The 23,831-nt window shown below is 39.6% G+C and overlaps 1 long non-coding RNA gene across 3 annotated transcripts in view; it reads right to left on the bottom strand.

Moving 5' to 3' along the window:
* LOC110395728 overlaps window positions 1–23,831 on the bottom strand; it is a 212,141-nt gene that overhangs the window by 166,984 nt on the left and 21,326 nt on the right. For all 3 annotated transcript variants that reach the window (XR_002436594.1, XR_002436593.1, XR_002436595.1), the window contains exons 2-7: window positions 21,760–21,838; window positions 20,563–20,694; window positions 11,485–11,540; window positions 9,551–9,644; window positions 4,768–4,894; window positions 3,751–3,859 (exon numbers count right to left, since the gene is read on the bottom strand). This is a non-coding gene — a long non-coding RNA (uncharacterized LOC110395728). The remainder of the gene's footprint in view (window positions 1–3,750; window positions 3,860–4,767; window positions 4,895–9,550; window positions 9,645–11,484; window positions 11,541–20,562; window positions 20,695–21,759; window positions 21,839–23,831) is intronic.

The raw sequence follows: 23,831 nt of genomic DNA, 5'->3' as shown, positions 1-23,831 counted from the left end.
TCCAGGATAACTTCATTCAGCTGATACCTGTCCAGGTTTCCACTGCAAAACCTATGAGGAAAGGGGTGGCCCTACAAAGTTAGTCTCACAAATTAGCAATTAGATCCAGGAATTATGCAGGGCAGGGGGAGTTATCATGTATTTTGAATATAAGCAAACTAAAAGATCTTTCTAAGTTTTCTGCATAGCAATTAGTGTACAAAAACTGGAAAAAAAAATACAAGGTGCGAATTCACAAACACTTTCCAGGCAAGTGTGCAATGCACACAGGTTATCCCAGGACAGATTTTCTCCTAATCCTAAGAATACAGCATCTCAATCTCTCTTCCAAAATGTTAACCATTTTTTTCTGATGGTGATTCTGCAATAACTTCCGACAATGCTAAATCCCCAGCTTCCTCAGCAGTGCCAGGACCACATAGCACAGTACCAGAACAACAGAACACAAAACTAAGGACTTGAATATGAATTATTTGGAAAATGATGTGTTTCTCTCAATCTTCTGCTCATAGCACCTATTTTTATTTAAACATTAATAGGTCTGTGTTGATTCTTTTATAATGAATTATTTCCCTATACTTTGGAATTAAATTAAAATGACTGATTTGCTGGCAAGATGCAGCTTTATCTGCAGGAAGATGAATTGCACTGTTCAAGGAGAAAGTTCTTTCCATTTTCATTTCCTTAAGTGACAAAAGATAAGACGCCAAAGGTAGGCTTCTAGTTTCCACATCAGAACACTGTGGTGGTTATGGCTAGGTTAATTCTGTCTTCTTTGTGGCACCTAACTTTCAAGGATTATCTGTAACCAGGTATCAGCTATGTAAGTGACCACTCAAAATGATTTTTCAGGACGGGCTGAAAATGGAGGAAAGTTTAAGAGTTTTTTGTAAGCCTGAATTTCCTGAAACAAAATGGTAGTTCTTACATCACTCTATGAAAAAATATTTATATTGGCTCTGAATTTAAGGTTACATTTCTCTGTTCATGCAAGTGGCAGGAAATATGCAGAATCTAATCAAGAGATAGTCCACAATGCTTGTTAATGCTAAATAAAGACTTGTTATGAAAACAAAGTGATGTAGCTCAGGAAATGAGCTTGGTCATCTCACAACTCTCTGTTGTTCTGCAGCCAAGCATTGGTTAAACATTAGATTATCATTATAAACAACATAGAGGAAAGAAATTGCATTCAAGATTTACCATAAATTTCAAGAGCACCCAACTGATTTATGAGCCTCAGCTCTATTTTCAGATCTGACATAAAGACTAATTCAGATCTTACTGAAAGACAAGGAATGTAGGCTTCCAAGACACTTAAGTACTTTTTGAAGCACATACCTAAACTATAAAATCTAGTTTTATGCATGAGCCAGAAAAACCTGTAACAAAATATATTTATAAAACGCGAATTCATACACAAGAAAAATCTTTTTCACATGGTTCTTCTTTGAGGAGGAAACTCCTTCTATTTTTCAGTGCGTAAGGTCAGTGTTACTCAAAAATAAATAACATGAAAGAGGCAGAAGAGGACAGGGGAAATTGCTCTGCAGAAGAAAAACAATAAACCAGTCACAGACTTCTCACTAACTCCTGAACTACCAAGTTAACCAAGGTGATCCATTCCTATCCTCCATATTTCTGGTCCAGCCATTCTTCCCTTTCTTTGGCTTTCTTTAAGTTTCATCCCTTTGTAGGGGTGAACTACAGTTTACCACAGTGAACACCATTTCTGAGCAGCCAGTGAAGTTCTCAAATTTGTACCTATCAGCCTCAGACTAAGCTTTTCTTTGGATTGTAAAAGTGCAACAGCGGTGTTCTTTATTAAGATGGCTACCTCTGTTTTCACTATTTGACAGTATGATTGCATTTACATTTGGTGGAAAGCCTGTACTAATGGATGGCTTTTGAGTTTGGCTCCAGTATGCACTCTTTAGCTCCTAACATGGTGAAATTAATAGCTATTTTTATTTAATCTGGCAAGGAGTTTTGCAGTCAATGTAGGATTGCATCTCCTGTGACCACAGGGTTTCTCAGATTTCCCAAATGTTTAATTGCTGTATGCTACATGAAGTTGCATTTTCAGAGAGAGAAGGAGCTATTCCATAGCTCTGCGAACCAGCCAGCATGCTTGAAACGTAGTCTTTGTTCAGTGACTATTAGGAAAAGAAAATTAATCTGGTTTCAGAGGATAAAGAAGCGCAACAAATAGTCCATGCTTAAAAATTATCATCAGTCTGATAAAACTAGATTAATGATGCAAAGGTAGTTTAAGGCTAATACTAAACTTCATTCAGTGTATACTGGAACATGATGGAATGATTTAAGTATTGTCAGTGTCTTTATTACTGACAGTAGAAGTCCATAATCTCTTGATTTTGGGAAGGGGAAAAGAAGGAAAAAGGGAAAGACAACCAAGTGAGTTGGTTGTCTGGACAACCAATGAAGCCTGGACAATCAATGAAAACAAATACTTGGTTTGTTTTTACTTTCCTCTCTTCCTGAATGAATTAACGAAACTGTTGAACTTTGGCCTCTTTTCCAGGGTAGAGCAGCAAGGGGACTCGCTGACTTAATATCCTCTGCAGCCCACAGCAACACTGATAGAACATTTTAATGTGAGAACACCGTGTGTTCGTTTGGCATTGCATTCCCTAGAGGGAAAATGGGAGACAGTGTATAGATTAAGTTTAGCAAGAATTGGACATTGAGAAACTTATGCTTTGTGCCTGGATAATAAAGGTCAAGAGAGGGTATTCTAAACTTTGTTTCTTTTGTAGGTTTATAATGTCTTTGTCTTTCTCATTCCTTTTTTTCTTTTTATAATGCAATTGTTGCATAGCAGACAACCAATTCACTTGTATTTTCTTTTTTTCCCTCTTTTCCTCTTCCCAGAATCAAGGGACTATGCAGTTTTCCTGTCAGCGGTGAAGATACTGATTTTTTCCTTTCTTAGTGATGTTGGTTTAAAAAATAGTAAATGCATTAGGAAAATAATCAGGATTCTCTGAAGCACTTCTGAAGTCCTTTAAGCATGCCTTATAATTGATTTGAAGTTTCTGATGAAAGAGTCAGGCCCTGTGATGCAATTTTTCCCTGGTTTCAAAATCAGAAGAGGAAAAATTCCTGCTATTAAAAAAATCAGAACCTCAGGTCTAAAGTAAGAGTTTTCTTGGATTTTCTTTTTCTACGTGAAATACCACTGTTCAGAGGAATCTTCAGCATTGCACCAGTTAAAACACAAGGATAGTGATCTACAGTGGCTGCTTTGCAGACAGTAAAAAAACTTGCTTTTAAAGTGTGGTGCCAACAACAGTTTCAGGTCGTTTCCCAACAGGCTTTTTCGGTCTTGTTTGCCTTTCAGAGTTTTGGCTGTGTTGACACTACAGGTTAAATGAAACAAAAAATCCCAACAGAAGCAACAAAACTCAGCAACTCAGCCTTTTTGATCTACCAAAGTGCTTTTAAGCCTGCTCATCACCATGGGATCCAAGTGCCCTTTTTCACATTTCAGTGTTTCCAAAAGGGTCAAGCCATGGTAAGATCATAATGCTTGAGTGGCTGTTGCAAGAAAAGATTGCCTCTTTAGAGAAGAAATGAGTCCTCTTCACAAGAAATAAACCTAAACGGGACAAATTAAAGGTGGAAAAGGACAGAACAGTTATTTTCTCTTGGCAAAAAGATTAATAGAATTGGCAGCATATGGAAGCAGACCTTCCATCAAGTTGGAAGAAAACTCTTTCCTCTCACCTTCAAGAGCAAAGAGGTCACATTCTTTCAGAGGGATTCCCTTGGGATAATGTGGATACGGACCGTCCCATAATTCACGGATTGAATAACCATCTGAAAGTGCAAAAATCTGAGATAAAGTGAGATTAGTTTCCTTCATTGACATCTGCTTGGAAAATAGCATGGAAAATCTAATGCAAGGATCATTTGGCTTACTATGTTAATGATAACACTGCCAACATCCAGTACCAAAACAATGAGTAATTTGTAAATATTTGGCATATTACATCCTGCTTAATAAATTCAAAGGCCTGAACATGACAGCATATTGTAATGTAGTAACATAATATTGCAAATTTGCAGGGCCAGATTCAACCCAAACATAAGTAAACCCAACATTGATTCCAATATACATACTTCATACTGAATAAATACATAGTTGGCTGAATACATCCTAACCCAACTATATATGCAATGAAAAAATTGTGCTGCTTCTAGTTATTGTATGTAGTCATGTAATAAATGTATTTTTTCATGCATATTTGCATCTAGGCAATAAGAACAGTACACATTTAAATGCAAGGCAAGGTCTCTGAAGGTCTGGCAAGCACGATGCTTTAGTCAGCATAAATTAACTGAACCACAGTAAAGACATTCATTCAAAAAGTCACAGCAACTTTGGGGTGAGGGGAAAGTAGTTGAATGAAAGCTAGGGCTTTCTTCAGTAACCCAGTGTAGCCAAATAACAATGGCAAGTACAAACTGGTCAAGGTATCCACTGAGAGATGGGTAGAATAACTACACATCAACTATGGCAAGTGGAGGCAAGTTAGTACTGATTTCTTGATTCACTCCAGCGAATTGCTGGACTAATCACCCACCACTGCCTCGCAAACAGTTGTCTGTCCATCTTACACTGTTATTCAAAGAGTGAGAGTAAGCATGCAGGATTAAATTCCTAATTTTGGGAGTCCTATTTGCAAGGTTTTATTGTATGTCTTCTCAGAGAGATGAATATTTTCATTTATTAGAACTCACCTATGGCACTTTCTCTGGGAGAGACTAGATACCATTTTCTTCTCCTCACTTACAGAATACCAGATGAGACTGCAGCCAGCAAATTTGTGTGGAAGGACAACGGACTGGACATAATGCAGGACAGCCCCTATGATTCCACATGTTATAAATGGAGAAGCACAAATAAATACACATAGACACAACAATTCCTGTTCTTGTTCCAAAAAATTAGTCAATATTCTCTTCAAAGAGTGCAAGTTTCCTCTAATAACAGAGCTCCTCAGACAGAAGCAAACATGGGAGAAATGATCCAATGCTATTTTGGTATCCAACACCCCAGCTTTGGCCACATAGCAAGGGCTAGTGGAGGCAGAAGGGGAAGCAGAGCAGTGTGGAGAGAAAGTTTGCTAATCCTATTCGGAGAAAAAGTGTTTCATGTCACTCATCAGCATCTCCACAGGGCAGGTATGGGAGAAGCACTGACAGGCTCTAAAAGGAATCACATCCAGTTGTCCTCCAGCAGGAAGAGGCTGGCTTTGATATGACGCTTACAGGAAGGGTGAGATGAAAGCATGGGGGAGGGATCTCTGGGCTCCATGTAGGATTTTGCCTTCATCTGCCCTGTGAGGAGAGGGAAGACGAATACATTAACAGTCCTGGCTGCTCTCAGCTAGCCTGATCTTTCTGACCCCTTCACCAGGCAGTTCTCTATCCCTGACTGCCTGCCTTTCAGAACTTAAACTTGCTCTCCCTGCTGCCAAAAATAAAGACAGAAATAATATCTGGGTTGAAAGCAGTTTCAACAGAAGGGAAAGCTGCAGGGACAGACTGATGATTCTTGCCACGTGACACAGTGCACATCGCACCGCAGCATGCCAGCAGATTAGTACATTTTGCAAACATTTGTACAGCATCATCCTGCTTTTCTTTAGACAACATTTAGTCAGGCTCCTTTAATCACCAGGCTGCCTGAATGGGATTTTCAGCAGTACAGGCAGTAAACAAGCATAGACAAAGAGGTGAAACATCTCCCAAAGACCATAGAGCAGTCACCCAAGACATCAACAAGGCTAAATAAGAATGCACTTAAATTGGATAGCCAATGTCTGTAAGCACTCACCTTCTCCAATGTAGAAATTAATAGGCACACAAAATAAATGTAATTTATATCCCACTAACAAGAGAATCTGAAATGATGGAGAAAGAGGCTCTTCACATCATATACAGCAATGATGAGAGATTGTAATGCTTAACCTGAAGAGACATTATCAAAGAGCAACAGTTCCTTACGGAGGACATGTGATCCCTCATCCCTGCACCAAGCCAGAGCACTGCAGAATTCAGGGAACGCAGCTGTGACCAAGGGCCTAAATCCTCCTCCCAGAAGACACTTGAGTCATGCTTTTAAAACATGTAGGTGTCTAGGGCTGCAGATGGGCATCTGGATTCTTGTACATGATATTCTGAACTGTCACAGAGGTTTATGCAGGACTTTTACTGCAGCACGCAGTCCGCTAGCTGCCATTCCATCTTGAACTGCAGCAGCAGCCTCTCTCTCAGAGACTGCTGCCCTCCTCTTCTGGGCACTGAGCATCCATTTAAAGAGGTAATTATCTCCTCAGAAATCAAGCAAACAATGGCTTATTTCTGATGCTGAACGACAACACAGAGCAGCTCCTCACCCATCAGTGCAGAATAAATGCAGAGGTTCAGCTGCTGCTTTACTTCAACTGTATTTCAACATCACATTTTCTCTGCTTTGGTGGATTAAAGATGGAAGGCTTTACAGAAAACTTGCCTGTTAATGTAATGTAAACAATAAATAATAATAGAAAAGAGAAAGAAGTCTGATTTATTGAAGGTTATTCACTTCTATAAAGTAAATAATGGAACTTTCAATTTAAGTGGACATTTTTACTGCCAAATAAATCTTCTTGTGCAGATATGAGAGGAGGAGAGGCTTGCACGTAGTACGCAAAAAAGCAAAAGTTTGGGAAATCCAGATAATGCAAGTGAACACATAGAGCCAGATGCTTGATTTATACCACCATAGGACTGTTTATATAATCACCTGCCATTGAATAATAATACACAGCTGCCATTGAATAATAATAATATATAGTAAGATATAGCAGAAATAAACAAATTGCTTTTGAGTAAACAAAAAAAAAAAAAATAGCCACAGGCCTATCAGCAAGCTTTCACATCATGCCAAACTCCAAGGAGCTGATAATTTCTTTGCCCAAGTAAGGACTTCTGAAGTAAGCCCCTACGTTTAGGCACTACTCCCATTTTTATGTTTCTAAATACCCTATCCTGACAAACTTTTGAGTGCCCAGCAGTTCTCCTGGCATTTTCAGCACTGGATCAGTACTTTAGCTTTGCAGATTCTCATGGAAATGGGTCCAAGGACCCATCTGGATACACACATCCAGAACCAGAGTGCAGGTATGCTCAGTATTTGCCGCTACTTGCCACATTGTAGAAGCTGTCCCACTAATGGCTACTGCACAGAGCACCCCACTGTAAATAGAAATGCACATGAGAATGATATTTACAACTGCATATTGCCTGAATCAGGCTGTATACTTGGACCCATCCAGTTTCTAGTGAAGATCACAGTAACCTGAGTTTCTTATCATTCCTGTTTGTGTTCAGGCCAAAAACTGAAGTTCTCTCCTTAGTATTCTTTGCTGAATTCTGCATTGCCGTTTCTACACAGTACTGTGACAGTAATCATACAATTTCTTCAATCTACGTGGATTCTTTTAGTAACCCATAGCAAGGGAATTTGAAATCTACCCTCCTGAATTGTCACCAGATCCACCCTATCCATCTTTTTCCAATGAAACAAATCTTTTTTTTTTTTTTTTCTCATTTTCCACGGTCAAAGTACAGTTGACACTCTCTGAAGCTACACAGAATATATGGGTACCCCTACACCACAGGAACTTGGGAGCGATTTGAAAAGTTGTACATCTGTGAAATAATTGAGTTCACACATCAGTGCATTTTATCTCAAAGGATGGCCACACAAATGGCTTGAGCATGATTCCTAAGTGATGAGATAGTACTGTACTTATTAGATTTCCATCTGAACTGATGGACAGGCCTAACAATTACATGAAATATGATATATCCCACAGATTTGGAGTGAATTTCAACAGGTCACAATTTTAAAACTCCCAAACTTGAATTTGCAGAAAAGAGAATTGCAAATCTAAACACTTACTGAATGAACAAAACAAGAAAAGCAGACAACCATAGAAGAGAGTAAAAGAGAGGAAAGAAATAGCTCCTGCAGGCTTTTTATGTTTGTTTGAGTGATTTATTTATTTTTACTTCCCGTTAAACACCCACCTCTGAGGCTTCTATTTGCTTCCTTAAAAGTTAGTATTCTTTACCTTAACAGTAAGACCTAGCTAAGATTATTCATTATCCAGGATACAAATACAAAGCATCTATCAAAATGGATAGTAGCCTTTTTTGTTCTTTGTTTATTTCTTTCAGGAGCTCTCTCTCTTTTGTGACTGCACACAACAAACTGTACGTGTTTCTGTAGCCAAATGAAGTGGTTTGTGAACTTGTCTCTAGACCTGGAGCAGGCTTTGAAGTCAGAGAGTCAGCATGATGAAATTAAAATGCAAAAGGACATGAGTTCACTGAGTTCACACACCAGTGAAAATCTGTTTTAAGATTTGAAACTGAAGTTAAAAGCACAATAAAGATACAAATTCCTGCTAATCTGAAACTTTCTCTTTCTCACCTTGTCATAAAAGCCCTTTGTGCCTGTAACCACAGTCCCTTATCTTTCCTATGGACTCTGCCAAAAGGAAGCTGACACCTCATCAGAAGATATCTGGGGAGAATGGTACTACTTGAATCCTGCCTCTATCTTCAGAATGATATTTTAGTCTTCAAGGGATGGCAAAGGATTTCCACCAGCAGATGGATCAGCAGAAAATGTAACTGAACAGCTCATAAACAACATGTCCTGCTCATAACAAGCTAGCTGGTTTTCTGTTTCATATTCTTACTTTTAAGAAGTCAGCTGTAACTCCATCTTTTATCTAATGCCTATGAATTTAATTTTCCTAGCTGCTACCCTGGAATTAGAACTGATTTGAGTAAACACTGTAAATGAAGATGGGTTTTCCCTTCATGACCAATCTCTGTTTTTGCCATGGAAGTTACTTAAAGTTGCTTAATTTTATGTTATTAAAAGTTACCTACCTCATTTAGCAGAAACTAAGCACTACGGTCTTTCTAAGAGATCAGAATAGGTAAAGTAAGTCACTGCTGAATCAAAGAGAGATGACTCCACTTAGCTACTGCATGGTAGAAACATATAATGCAAGTAGGACTTCACAGGGTAAGACTTCGCAGGCACCAGTTATGCTGCGGTAAAAGATACCCTGCTGGTGTAGAAACATACACGTGGCCATTTATTTCCCGTTTCCTTATTCTTTAGCTATATTTCACTTTTCCAAGTGTTTAAATAGTATTTCTGTAAAACACATTTTGCACTTCTAAGGTTTTTGCTCTGCAATTGGCTTTAACTACTCGTTATATCTGAGTGCAGCTTATCATTGATGCTCCTTCACTGTTTTTTGATCCAAGACAAGCAGTGCTGCAGGTATTGCTGAATAAAGGATAATGCAAAATGAATGGCAGATAATTATGTTCTTTATTCAAGAACATCTTTCATTTCACGTGCCACAATCATTAAAATATGATGTTTTCTTAAATACTTAAATGAAAAAATAAGACTTGGATTTAGCAAACCACTTAAGCATGTGCTTACCTTTAAGCCTGCAGAAAGTCTTACAAATGTTAACTGGAGTAGTCATGTGCCTGGAGTTAAGCATGCCTAGCTTCACTGGTTTCAGAGCCAAAACCTGTTTGCATTATAGTTTAAGAACAGCAAAGGACAGAGAACAAAAGGAACAGTTATTCAGAATTTGGACAAATATCTGTAAATACATTTTTGGTGCTATTAAGCCAACTTTGGCTCTGCTCAGAATGCACTGACTGAACACACAGTCCTAATAATCACAGCTGAAAAACACAGACTATGGACATTTATTGATTTAGACAAGATCACTCCTCACAGGAGAGAGCGCCTCTAGTTTTACAGACCTTTTAATTCCCTGTACACCATTCCCTTCCCTTTTACAAATCTCCTGCTGTGAAACTCTAATGCACTCTTGAGACACTGGAAATCAAGGAACTAACCCTGTAAATTGTCCATCAGCCAAAAGAGGAAGCAACTCCCAGGTCCAAGGAGTTCAATTGTTATCCATGTTATGGTTTTGCTCAGGGTATAAAGCAACAGTCACCGCATACCCCTAGAAGTTAAAATGCTATTGCAATGCAGATAGTAACTATAGATTGCTGTTGTTTTTATTGTGTACTCTTTAGCCACATCTCCCCCCAGAAAACGTGGGTACCTCATATCTAGTGTTTCCACTGGCCAGAAACGTCATTTCTTATTTTAACTAAATCCAACATTCCATGCAAATGGAAATAATTTCTGCAGTACAGAAAGTCCTTGTAGAAAATACTGAACTGATTAGTATTATAGAAAAGTGGAACTAATTACTATAGTGGTACAACAAAAGAAACAAAGCTAGAAATCAGTGCCGTCCAATCCTTGTGAAAACTTTCACACATAGGCTTGGTTGCTATTCAGAAACTCACCAAAAGAGCTAGTATACTCCCTAAAAATGAGGTTTGCTAGCACAAACCTTACCTAGCAGTCAAGCCTCATGTGAGCCTGAGGCAGAGACCTTTCACTGGCCCTTTGCTCCACGGTAAATTTCACCTTTGGAAAAGGGAGGCCATAGGCTTGTCTGAACAACATGTGCTCCTTTTTTGAAGGAGCACTGTCAAGGCTGCAGGGCCAACTCATTAACCTATCCCTCAGCAGTCCCATCTGGATGGTCTTATCTGTAGGAATTCAGTTCTTCATTTATTTTTTCAACCACCATTTGTGACAGAGTTTCTTAAAAAGCAGACTCATGGCTTATTATTAGCACATGGGTAGGTCAGCACTCAGGTTTATATGCTGTTAACCAGCATCCTAACATTCTGCGTTTAAAATCTCCAAAGGGATTTTGAATAGGTTGTAAAAGCAGGAGGCTGAATTCTTGAAGGTAAAAGCTTATGATGGGACTACTGTCAAAGCAAGTCATATTCTGCTCTGATAATCCATGAAAATTGCTTTGCAGACATACAGCTCATGCACACATGAATTTCTGCAATTCCCTTTTTAAAACTGCTTTGATGACCAGCCTGTAATACTTCAGTTGTGCCACTTAGGGAACAATGAAAACATAAGCAAACATTGAACTTTGAAAAAATACAGCCCATTCTGAAAAGGTAAAAAGAGAGAAGCCAGGGTCAGGAGAGAGAGGAAGTATATACCCAAAAGAATATATACTCACTAAAGCGTACGCAGAACATTTCCTGCAGGCTATCAGGGCCACTAAATACTCCCATGCTTGTCAGGGGCAAAATTCCAAGCACAGAAATGGGACCTGTAGGACCTTGCTGGGAATGCTGGGAAAAGAAGATCCCATTTTCTAACTGGGATATCTATCTGATCCTCACCACTCGCAGCTTCCCAGTGGAAACACTCACTAAGTACTTGTGTCCCATAGTGTTTACACTGTGTGTGCACAGCTGGCCACCACGCCTCAGGAAATTATTCCTAGTGGAGTAAAAATATGGAATCACCTCCAAAAAAGATTATCCACTTGCTTGCTTTCATCTTGCACAGAGTACTGAAAAGTCTGGAAAGAGATAAATGTCCGTTATACGGGGATTTACAGATTTCATCCAGACAATTGACTTAAATTTCAAGCATGAAGGCAAAATTAATCATTTATCAAATTAATCTTCTTGATGTATTCAATGTCTAACCATAATACTTTCAATTGCTTTCACAGTCAGCAGAGCACTGGGCAGGGAGAGAACACCTGTTAAGAATCAAGAAATAAAAAACAGGTATGCAGTACGTTGAAGTTACAAATGCTGGCCCCAATCCTGCAAATGCTTGGCATCCAGTGAACACCAATGTGAATGAAGCTACAGCTGGTCACCTTTGTGATCTGATCTTTTTCTACCTGCCTTAAGCAAAGATCACCTTCACAGTTCATTGAGAAGCATGGAAAAGGATTAAACACTCCACACTTCACTATTTCTATGTTCCTAATGAAACAAAGGAGTAAATGAAGTTAACTTGATTACCACATTAACTTAAATGGTTAGGATATCCAGCAGCTTCCTATCACCATGAGTGCCTTGGTGTTTAAACATCACTAAGAAACATTTACTTGGATCGTCACTTTTTGTAATGCTCCTGTCAAAAGCAAGTATTTTTTAAAAAGTAGTAATTATCATAGATCAGATATCTCTTCAGCCTCAGGTAAGAAATCACTTTTTAAAGCAAGAACATTTCCAGGCAATTAGTAGTCAGTCTTATTTTTTTTTCTTGAATGAAAGAAAACAGTTACTCAAGTAATACTTTGATTTCAGGTGCACGAGGTAAAGCTCTAAAACCTCTGATAAAAACCGAAGACTTGATAGCAGACTTTCAGTATCAAAAGGGGAGCTACAGGAAAGAAGGGGACAGACTCTTTAGCAGGGTCTGTGGCAACTGAACAAGGGGAAATGGCTTCAAGCTTAAAGGGGGAAAATTTAGGTTAGATATAAGGAAAAAGTCTTTCACAGTGAAGGTGGTGAGGCACTGGAACAAGTTGCCTAGAGAAGCGGTTGATGCCCCATCCCTGGAGACTTTCAAGGTGAGGCTGGATCAAGCCCTGAGCAACCTGATTTAGCTGTGCATGATCCTGTTCATCGCAGGGGAGTTGGACTAGATGACATTTAACAGTCCCTTCCAACTCTAAGGATTCTATGATTCTATGATTCTGTAAATAAACATCTTTAAAGCTGAATTGGGCATTTGCTAGTCAAAGATCTACATCTTCAACTTCAATACTAAGCATTGTCAATACACTTTCTTTTTGCTAAACTGAAATACAAATAGTAGGCAAAATGCTCAAAACTTTATATGGAGTTTAGAATACAAATCCTGGCAGTAAAATCTATACCCCTAAAACTCTTGAGCATATTTTCAGTTTTTCCAGTTTTGTAAATGAAATGAGCACTGAAAAATTTTAAATTTGCTTTGCCTGTCCAGATTTCCTATATGTTCCATACAATGTTATTTTTACTAAATTTTTTCAGTTTAGCTGTCAACAAAGTGGGAAATCTCCCAGTTCTTAAAGGCAAGGGGTCCTGTCTCTACCTTTCTAAGTGTAGAAGAGTAGACCTATAGAACAGTTACTTGTTTGGCTATAATCATCGTACATCTATAGCTGTCATTGGAAAGCTGCTGAATTATATCAATATTACATACTGGGGAAAAAAAATACCCTTTTGATCTCTAATTAACTAATTGAATCTCCCTGCTCCCTCTAGCTCTACCCTTTGATTTGATGATCTCTTCCAAAATCATTGGGAAGAGGAAAGTGTGAGGTGGGATGTTCAATCCAACCTCTACCAGGGATCAAGCACAGACGTGGAGGAAGGTTGTTGGGTTATTTCCCAACTCAAATGTCAAGATAGATTAACAAACTAGGAGGCCACTAATGATTGGTATCATTCTAAGAGTTGAGATGCTTCACATTCACCCATTCAGAGTAACACAATTATTTCTATTCCAGACTTAAAAGATTGGCACTGACCAATTGTAAGATAGGGTTTTAATTACTGAAATGAATGAGATGCTCCCATTCAAAAATCATTCTTGCATGGATTGTTTAAACCCTGCTTAGATGTGACATTTCAATTTCAGCTCAGTAAGCCCAAATACAGATCACTAACATCTGTGAAAGACAGAAACTGCAGAGGGATTGAACCTGTAAATTCTCATTTCTACATTTTTTAATTCCCAAGTGTTGGTTCTGGATTACTTCCGATGAAAAAATATGAAGAGAAAATAATGATGTCAGAGTGAAAATTCAGAAATCTGGGTATCAGCAAAACTTAACACTATTTTGTCCAATTATACTTGAGAACAGATTTTATTTCAGATGGAAAAAATACATATGATCTGTACTAATTATTAGTAATTTGAAAAATAGCAAGAAGCGCAAGCTGGGCTACGCAAGGTACATATGCAAAGCTCCTTTGGTCTGACTCTTGCTTTCTTTTCTGAACTGCCGCTTCACTAAGTGGCAAGCAGCAGAGGTCAGAGGCCAAACGAAAAGGATAAGCGTCAATGGGAGACCCTGTGGTGCGACACAAGTGCATAGTGGTATATTGTCCACAGCCCATGAAGAACTTGTCAACAGCTCAGTGAGAATCCTTCAAAGGAGTGTCTACTGTTTCATTGCATCCCACTCCCTGGAGGCGGTGGCAGATACCCGGGGACACAGCAGCTATACAAGCAAGATGGCTCTCCAGGAGCTCTGCTGCCTACTGCTATTTATTTATCAGCACGCAGATTATAAGCAGAAAGCGCTTCCAAATAACTAGGCAATCATATACAAGCAAGAACTGCTAGAAACAGGTTAGACTGAAAATGAATTATGTCAAGGAAAGCTAGACCTGAAGAATAAATACAAGTATTTGCTAAATTGAATGAAGCTGTATTAAGGCCCCACAGAATCTTCTTGTGACATCCCAGTGTCCAGTCTTCCATTCCCCTGTGAAACCTGAACTTACCTAAGCACTGCACCAGGTTGTGATGAATCAGAATTTCCTGCAAAGGAAATAACTAAGACAAAGTATCCTTCACAGGAAAAATTAATTATCAAGTTGTCCTCTGAAATGCAACCTCTAGGCAAGCTCTAATTTAATTAGTTCTCATTATTGAAGTTACCAAGAACAGAATAAAAAGCATCTACTGTTAAATGAAACTGGCCAGATTTTTTAGTCCTGGTGTGGAATTAATGGAGTTACTCTGCGCAGCACAGAAGGGAATTTGGCTCAAAGATAAGATGAACCCTAATGAACTATTTCTAGAATAATTAGTTAAAAAGTACACAATAAACAAATACATTGCCTTGGCTTCATACAGCTCCTAGAACAACTAAGTAAGAGCTCGTGAATGGGCTTTTAGGCCTATCTTCATACAAGTAATAAATCATCATCCCTATTCTATTTTGAGAAGGACCTAGGACATAAAGTGAAGAATGTTGAATTGTGTCTATAACTTATAGAAAATGAAGAGGTTCACCAGCAAAAGAGATCAGAAGAAATTAAAAAGCATCTGTTTGCTGGATGAAGCACATCACAAAGTGTTTGTGGATGAACACAAGAGCCCATTTGTTCATACAGAAACAAGAGTATTAATCAGAAAGTGAAAATTTGAAAAAAAAAGCAAAAGCAACATTTTGCTCTCTTGGTAGTGATTTTTAAAGAAGCTGGAGCTTGTGTTTCAGCACAGTGGGTAATGGATTCGTCTAGAGTTGCAAAGCAGATTTTGATGACTCTCCCCTTGACATCTTTCCCTTCAGTGGTACCATGTGAATCTGAATAAATTACGTGAAAACAGATTTAGATGCTCATGCCCTGAACTTATTCCTCCTTTGATAAGAAAACATGCAAACATAATGATCTGGAGAAGAAAATGAAATTCCCAGGAATGGATCAAATTCAGAACAAAAACAAAGGGGTTCTTCAAAAGCTGATCTCTCAGAAGTCTCCATACAACATGATACTCTCTCAAGGTGCAGATTTCTCTACCTGGCTGCTTAAGTATGCTTTCCTGTGCAGAGTGTAACAATGCAGAGCTTTTTTTTTTAATTCAGTTAAAAGGTAACAAATTATCTTAAGTCACAAAAGGAGAGAAACAAGATATCAGACCATTAAATTAGAAGTGGTAAGAATCAGATGAAAATCAGACAAACGTGGAGATGTCACTGATTATTGGCTATTGATATATTTATTTTACGGAAAACTAGCATTATGTCAGTCATTTCTGAATAAACATATTCAGATTCCCAAAACGTCCTCCCAATTAAAGGAAGTGAACTTTATCAGTAAACTGACCCGTAAATGAAGCCAACTACCAAGAGTTTTCCAAGGCGCATCACCTTAATGAAACCAGAGCTGGCAGTCCCCTTCCTGCTTTCTCAAAAGCCACAAGAGTATCAAGCTGCCCCTTGGGACCTACAGACCCTCCTACCCCGAGCCTCCCCACACCCACCACCTTCCATTCTGCTGTCAGCTGGACAAACCATGCCACCTTCCCATAGAATTTGCCTGCAGGAAGGAATCCCTTACTTTATACTGCCAACTTAAAATGGAAAACATATCCCATTGAAGGTGGCCTCTTGTGGAGTCTGAGCTGTAACTTTTGTTACAGCTTGAGAAGGGAAAAAGCCTAAGGATGATAAAAGAGAATTTATGCCAGGCCAAGAACATACTTTGAACAATTCTGTGGCTGTGTGCATGAGAAAGGATATTTAAGATGCATATTGATTTTCATTTATTACTATAAATTATTTATTTCTTCCTTTCTCTGTGAAGATGGTGAAGGGTCCGGAGGGCAAGGCTTATCAGAAGTGCCTGAGGTCCCTTGGTGTGCTCAGCCCAAAGCAGAGGAGCTGAGGGTCATCCTACAGCTCCTCACAGGGAGCAGAGAAGCAGTGCTGAGCTCTGCTCTCTGGTGACAACGACAGGGCCCAAGGGAACAGCATGGAGCTGTGTCAGGGGAAGGGCAGCTGGGGATTAGGGAAAGGCTTCACACCAGAGGGCGGTGGGCATGGCCCCAAGCTGCTGGAGTTCAAGGAGCGTTTGAACAGCACTCTCAGACACAGGGTTTGATTTTTGGGTAGTCTTACCTGGAGCCAAGGGTTGGACTCGACTATCTTTCCAGCTCAGGATATGATATAATATCATATGCTTATATGAGTCTATGATTTGGTATGGGGCAGCATCCAGCTAAAGCTGTCATGTTGGAAATACATAACCCCATCTCCTACGGATAAATGGCCATATAGGGACCTCACTGACAACAAAATTGATGACTTGTGTTTAGCCAGATGAAGACTTTAGAGCCAGTAGTGAAGACAGGCATGGGAGAAAGATGCAGATGCCAGACATCCAAATAATCCAAGGCAGTTTCAAGTTCATGTCTGTCTCTGAAGGGTTAACCTCCACAGTGCAGGCAGCATGTTACTATTGCACATGAAGGGGAGTTGTTTAAGCATTTGAGAGTTGTCAGAAATCCAGACCTCCCACCCTGGGGGCACCAAGGAACCCCCATTTCTTCTGTAATTTCAGTTCAGAACTTGCATCTCTTGTATTGGTAGGATGAAGAGCAAAACTCACAGTTCTAACTCCAAATCCCGAAATCTACCAAGACATTTTTTCTCTTTTTATCCTTCTGAAAACAAATCTGAGAAGAGAATGCCACTAGAGCCATTGCTCCCTAACCACAGACTCATCATGAATTTTTAAGGTGAAGGGTTTCAATTTTCTTTTTGCAAAATGAATGAAGGGAGAGCCATTCTCTCACATACAGGCTCTAAAATGTACATACACCTAAATTTCTCTGTCCCGGGTCACACTGATGACTGCTTTTCAACTCACCTTCAAATGTTAGAAATATTTTATTCCCTTATTTTTAATTTATCTAGTATGTTTATTGGTAATAAACCAATATTGGATTGGTAATAAACCCAATATTTATTGGTAATAAAAATATTGGATTGCCCTAAGGCGTTTCTCAAATAACCAAATATGACTAAAAAAAGTCATATATTGCTTTTATTGTTTCAGAAGTGAAACTGCATACACATGATGCAAAAAAATATATTAAGTAAGCCAGTGTAATCTGGATAATTATTTTAAATGCCTAGTCCAAACCCCCAAATGTGTCAGCCTACAAGTCTACTTCCTATGTTTTCCAGTCTGCAAGATCTGCAAGTAATTTAGTCTTGTTTTCACAGAGCGCAAAGACATTCCATTTGTTTACACTAGAGACAAATTTTACTCAATTGACGCAATTCCATTGATTAAATAATGGCTTTCTTCCTCATTTGAGGCAATTTCAGCCTTATATCATGACATAAAAGAGGTAAGTGATTGTCATCTGCATTCATAATATGTGACGGGCAGATTATCAGGTATGAGCCTTATTGCCTAATGACAGGACCTTTTCAGGGACTGATTTAAGTCTGAATGCTCATAACTTGTTCTGAAAACTAGGCAGATGATTAAATAAGTCAACAAAGGGTCAACTATAGGCCAACTACAGGTGATTTAACTGGAGAAACCTCTATGAAATAAAGCAGATATAATTTGTCCAACTTTTGCATTAAAAACACTGCCAAAGACCAGCTTCTGTTTATCTGCCACCTTTATGATAACATTTCTTTAAAAAGAGTATTGAATGTATCAGTATTGAAAGCACTGGGGAAAAAATTTGTTTTTTTTTCTTAAAAGGAAAAACATGCAAGAGCCTCCACAGTCCTCCCCATCATGGAGTTTCATCTTACAGAGAATAAAATGCAAAATTAGCTGTTGTTTTTGGAAGAAAATAACCCCCCTGGCAATCCTAGTAACAAGAGTACCACTGGAATACTTTCACAGGAATAGCAGCATTTGCCCTTATGTGCTTCCATACTGCAAATCATGATAGCACGACTTCAATCATGCACAGGTGCTCCAGACCACTAACAGGTAAGATGGGTTTCTGGGGGGCTCCTAAGCTTTTGTGGGAGCAGAGCAGTTGATGTCTGCTCTGTAGTGACAGCGACAGGGCCCAAGGGAACGGCATGGAGCTGCGTCAAGGGAGATGCAGCTGGGTGTTAGGGAAACGTTCTGCACCAGAGGGCGGCGGGCATGGAACAGGCTGCCCAGGGCAGTGGGCACGGCCCTGAGCTGCTGGTGTGCAAAGGGCATTTGAACAATGCTCTAAGACGTACAGTCTGATTCTTGGGTGAAGCCAGGAATTGGACTCAATGATTCTTATAGGTCCCTTCCAAATTGGGATGTTCTATGATTCTAAGCTAACAGCCACAGCATGCAAGACCAGGGCCGGCCCCATGCCTTGTCCCACTGGTGATCTCCGTGGCAAGGCAGGGAAGGCCTGGCACAGGAATGGGGCTGAGCAGGGCAAGCGCAGTGATGCTGCTCACCTGAGCAGCACCTCTATGACTCTACCTGACACAGCTCTTTCAGTCTTGTATCAGTGAAGTACCAGTGACATCTAGTGGACAGCTGTTCTGTAGTTCTGTTTCTAAAGGGGGAAAAATGTGTTACGTCGATTTCTTTGAGGAAGGCTACAGAGCAACAGCAGATTTAAAAGGGAACTTTCAGGATTTCCAAGTCCATTCCCCTCTCCAGTGCAGAATCGACTGTACCTGAGTCTTTCCTCACAGACTCTCTTTCAAAACTTTTCTGTGATGGAGCCACAGCCACGCCAGCCACACTTCTTCCTGAGCACCTCAGCAACAGCTTAGACTGTGAGACTACACTGACTTCCACTTCACGCAAGATTATTCATGCCTATAGGCAGTTGAAAGCGTCCTTTCATGTCTAGGCTGAATTACTTGCTGCACTGTAGACCACTCTTTCCCCCCACACTCTTGTCCTGCCCAAGAGAAGTGTGGAGAACAGTGAGTGTGTATACCTCACCTACAGTTATCTGGGTGAGCAATGGCAGCATGATATGCAAGTGTTCTGAATGGGTTTGCTGCCTACCTAACAAGTTCCCTTTGCAACACATGCAACTACAGCTTCTTAGAAGTGCATGTTTTGTCCAAAACTAAACAAGATGTCACAGATAAAGAAGGAAAAAGGGAAAAAAGGCATCCCTCAACAGGACAAGCCAATCTGCAATATCTTGCTCCAAAGAGAAAAAACACAAATCTACATTACTCAATCTCATGTTCAGAAATAGCTTCAAAAACAACCCATTAAAAGCACACAGTTCACACCTGAAGACCTTAGCTCCAAAAGCTAATATTTAGCAGAGATGCATGCAACAGTAGCAGGGATCTTTACAGCAGAAAATACAAGGCAACTGCAGCTGTAATTGTGACTTACCTGCATTTGCCTGTATCCAGCTAATCCTTTCCTAAGCAACACTGCTCAAATGATATTTCATTTCTTAAACCATGGTACAGACTTGTTAGATTTCAGCAGTAATTCCAAACACTAAAAACATCTAAAAGCTATAAAAACAACAGTAATTTATTTTCTGAATAAGATTCTACATAGGCACTTTACAGACACTCCTGAAACTTGCTTGAAAAACAAAGCTTTTCTCAGCCAGTGTGCAGAGCCTGGCTGCTGAGGCTGCTGTGTGTGCTTCGCACCACGCAGCAACATCTGCTAGCAGTTAATTTGCAAAATGGGAGACTGTCACCGCAAAATGTAGACCTTTTAAAATAAACACAAGAAAAATATCACCAAGCAAAAATAAAACTGCATAATAAATATGTGGGTGGTAGCTGCACGCTGGTATAGAGGATTTTATAACAGATCAAACAAATCACCGCACTGAAACTGCCCACCACAGTTTCACTTTCAAAAGACTGCTGTTGTCAGGCTGAGATCCGGACTCCTCTCATCCCCATCCTTGCCGTTTCATCCTGTAAAATTGCCCTGATTACCTATTTACTTCCATAGGATGGTAATATTAAATATATAAACCTCAAAACCCAAATTTCCAAAGTACTCTGTCAGCAAGAAAGGCACAATCTATCTTCTTTATGAGCTCTAATTATAGACAAGCAGAGAAATACGGTCTCAATATTAGATGAAATATGCCTTAAAAGCAATGTCAGAACTCACTTGTTGATCTTCAGTGCAAGGGTTGTTCTCTGATGGGCAAAATTATTCACATTAAATAATGGGGGCTGAAGAAAAAACGAAGATTTTCCTTATGACTTTATACTCCTCAGTGTGAAGCAAAAAAGAATACATCTGCAATTTTGAAAAGAAAAAAAAAAAACATAGCAAATAATTCATTTTAAAATGTAGGGCAAAAATTCTAATCCAGGTCCAGGTAGTACCAATGGGCAAAGGTTTTATTGTGAGACTCTCTAAGTGAGGTTGAGCAGATGTTATGGTTGGGATTGTATTGAAAGGAACAATCAACTGTTGAATGCCATAAAATCTAGTCAGGAGTCACAAGCTCCACATTCCACTGCTGTTTGCATTTAACTTGGGAACCCCATTGGCAAAATGAACTTTTCAGCTTCCACTATCACTGTGAGGATGGGAAATCCCATACTGGTTTTTCTCACAGTTTGGTGCTCCGAGAGATCTTTGCCCAAGTTTCATGAAAAACTGTTGTGGCATCCTTAGTCATGAGAACATACTGCCTCATACAGGCCAAGCTCTAACAGCCAAGACTGTTGACTGATTGCATGAGAATCTACATCATGAATTTTTAAGGTGAAGGGTTTCAATTTTCTTTTTGCAAAATGAATGCAGGGAGAGCCATTTTCATGGCTCCAGTGCCTGAATGCTGCTCTCAGCAATGCAAGTTTTCTCTTGGCTAAGGGCAGAACTTGCAGGTGCTCCCATCTCCTCGCAGACGTTCACCCAATTCTGAGTCTCACCTCAGAGAGAGAGTTGATGGAATAATAAAAACAAAATAAGACATTCATTTGCTGAGGGCTATCCATACTGCCCCCTGAGCAAAGCTGAGCTAACCCCAAAGGTGGAAGCTACACATCAGTGAAGAGGGTCTCTTCTATGAACGAAACAGGCATTTTATAGACACTTGAAGGGAGTGCCCTGCCTAGTGAGACTTCTGGCACATTGAATCTGCCAGGAGCTGCAGGAAATGGTATTCCAAAAAGCAAAAGGCTGACTTTTGCAGGCAATTGAAAGTACTGCAGCTGATAATACTCAGGTCAGATGTCAGAGGAGGACTGGTGCCAGAACGGTGATATATGGCTGGCATGAAATGGCTTGGTCACCATCACCTTCCATCTGAAGATATCAAAGACAGTCAGACACAAGCAGATAACATCCACTCACACTTGGAGATGTAGGAATTCCAGAGCTTCCAAATATTTCTATCCCCAAGGTAGTTCCAGTGAATTAACCCTTGTAGAACCTGTAAGCATGCAAGAATATTCAGTTACCCACAAGCTATAAGTAGGAAAACAGAAAAATAAGATTCTGACAAGCATTTTAGTGTGTGCTTAGTGACCAGTTTTTCTCTTTGATCTGATGAGGCATACTAGTCTAAAGGTTCCTCTTCCTTCAATATGGGCAGACCTAGCAACACATTACCCTTTGCTAGGGGGAGTCCTGACAACCCCTGCGCCTCAAGGCTGTGTCTCAGTACCTCACAAAGCCCCTGATTAGCTGAGCCTGAGTTAACCACGTTAAAGCTATACTGCTTCCCTGCTCCTGCTCCTCTGTTGCCATGATTGTAGCTACTCGCCCATCTTCATGTTTGCTCTTATGTTAGGTGAGGTCAGAGCATAACATCCCCTCAGGCCCCATAATACTTGAAATGTTTATGTGCAGGAATAACTCTCTGCCATCCAACCAAGCTGAATTAGAGTTCACTCGACTGAGCCTCTTGTGTTTATTTCATAGCAGTGAATTTTAAACCAGAGCTGTCCATATGGGAACCATGCTGTGAGTTGGCTGTGATTTTGCCCATAATCCATAGGAATCATAGGTTGGGAATAGCACATAATTTAACTCTTTTACTAGAAGTTCTCACTGTCCTTTTATTATTACAAAATAAAATTAATGATTCAGCCAGGCATATAACTTTAACAGTCTGACTGTAATTTTCTAAGGGGTTGGACTCTCTCAGATTGGGTGTAGACATCTCACATCCATACAGAGAACTGGGAGTCTTCTCACCATGGTAAAAGCAGATCCCTGGTGGTTTATCCAAATTACAGGCTTTTACAGTTCCAGATCTCTATATCCTTGCTCTGCACTGCTTCTCCATAAACTGGACTGCTGCATATTTTCGTAATTAGAAATTATCTTTCACATTTATTCTCAATTATTCCAAGTAGGCAATTCTTCCAAGAAGTATTAAAAATGCTATATTTACATAGCCTGTTTGGAAACTGGGAGGTAACTATGAAGACATACAAAAGTCACTGCAGCTTTTGTTCATATTCTTGAATTGTTGTTCAGACTCCAGAACTTTTTTTTTGTGTGTGTGTCTGTCATAGGGTATCTGTCATCAGTTCTCTTCAGAAGCCCAGCAGGGTATCCTGAACAATACCAGCCTCGTAGCACAGAATAAGGTTCCTTTCTTCCCAAGGTTTTAGTGGCAAAGTCTCAAACAACATAATGAAACACTGTGTGTCAGAGCCCCAAACTAGAGGAGAAAGAAAAAAAAAAAGCAAACAGAAAACAGCTTTTCCACCCACCCATTTTTGCTATGAGTCCAAACTCCCCCTGAGTTATGGCAAGCACCCTGGAAAATGCAAGAATTTTCCAAACTAAAAGATCATACGCCCAGACCACAATTCCTTTCCAGAAAAAAAGCATAAGAAGTCCCCTTGCATTCATTGCAAACTCCACTGAAAACAAGAATCGCTTGCTTACCCATTTCCCTAGGATCCTATGGGAAGAAAGAGAAGGGAACAGCCTGAAGGGGAACTGCATGGAGCTGAGCCAATGGACACCACCAGCTGTTCTGCTCTATAAGCAGCTGCTACAGGATCACTTACATTCTATTGGTACTCAGCTGTTTTGATTGAGGAGCATCGTATTAATCTGTGGGCTCCCAATCCTTTCAGACTAAGGACCACTTTCTAGAGTTTTTCAAATTACTTTCACATTCTTTGATTAGACCTCAGAGGAAAGAATCCACAGATCTTATCTCAACCTTGTCGTGTAATGACCTTGCTGGTGAATTTCATCACTGGTTTTTGAATCAGGTATAATACTGGGAATTATGGGATTATCTTAGACACCCAGATGCATTTTACATTGACTAATTTATTCTGACTTCCCCTTCATGAATGTTTGATGTAATATATGAGACCAAGGGCTTATAAGAGTCTAAAAGTGTAAAGTTTTAACCTAATCACTGTTGTTAGAGATCTTATGGAAACTCAGACTGATGT

Source organism: Numida meleagris, chromosome 3 (genome assembly GCF_002078875.1).
Source record: "Numida meleagris isolate 19003 breed g44 Domestic line chromosome 3, NumMel1.0, whole genome shotgun sequence".
NCBI lineage: Eukaryota > Metazoa > Chordata > Aves > Galliformes > Numididae > Numida > Numida meleagris.
The sequence above is the reverse complement of the archived record's forward strand: the minus strand, read 5'-3'. Positions and strand labels throughout refer to the sequence as shown.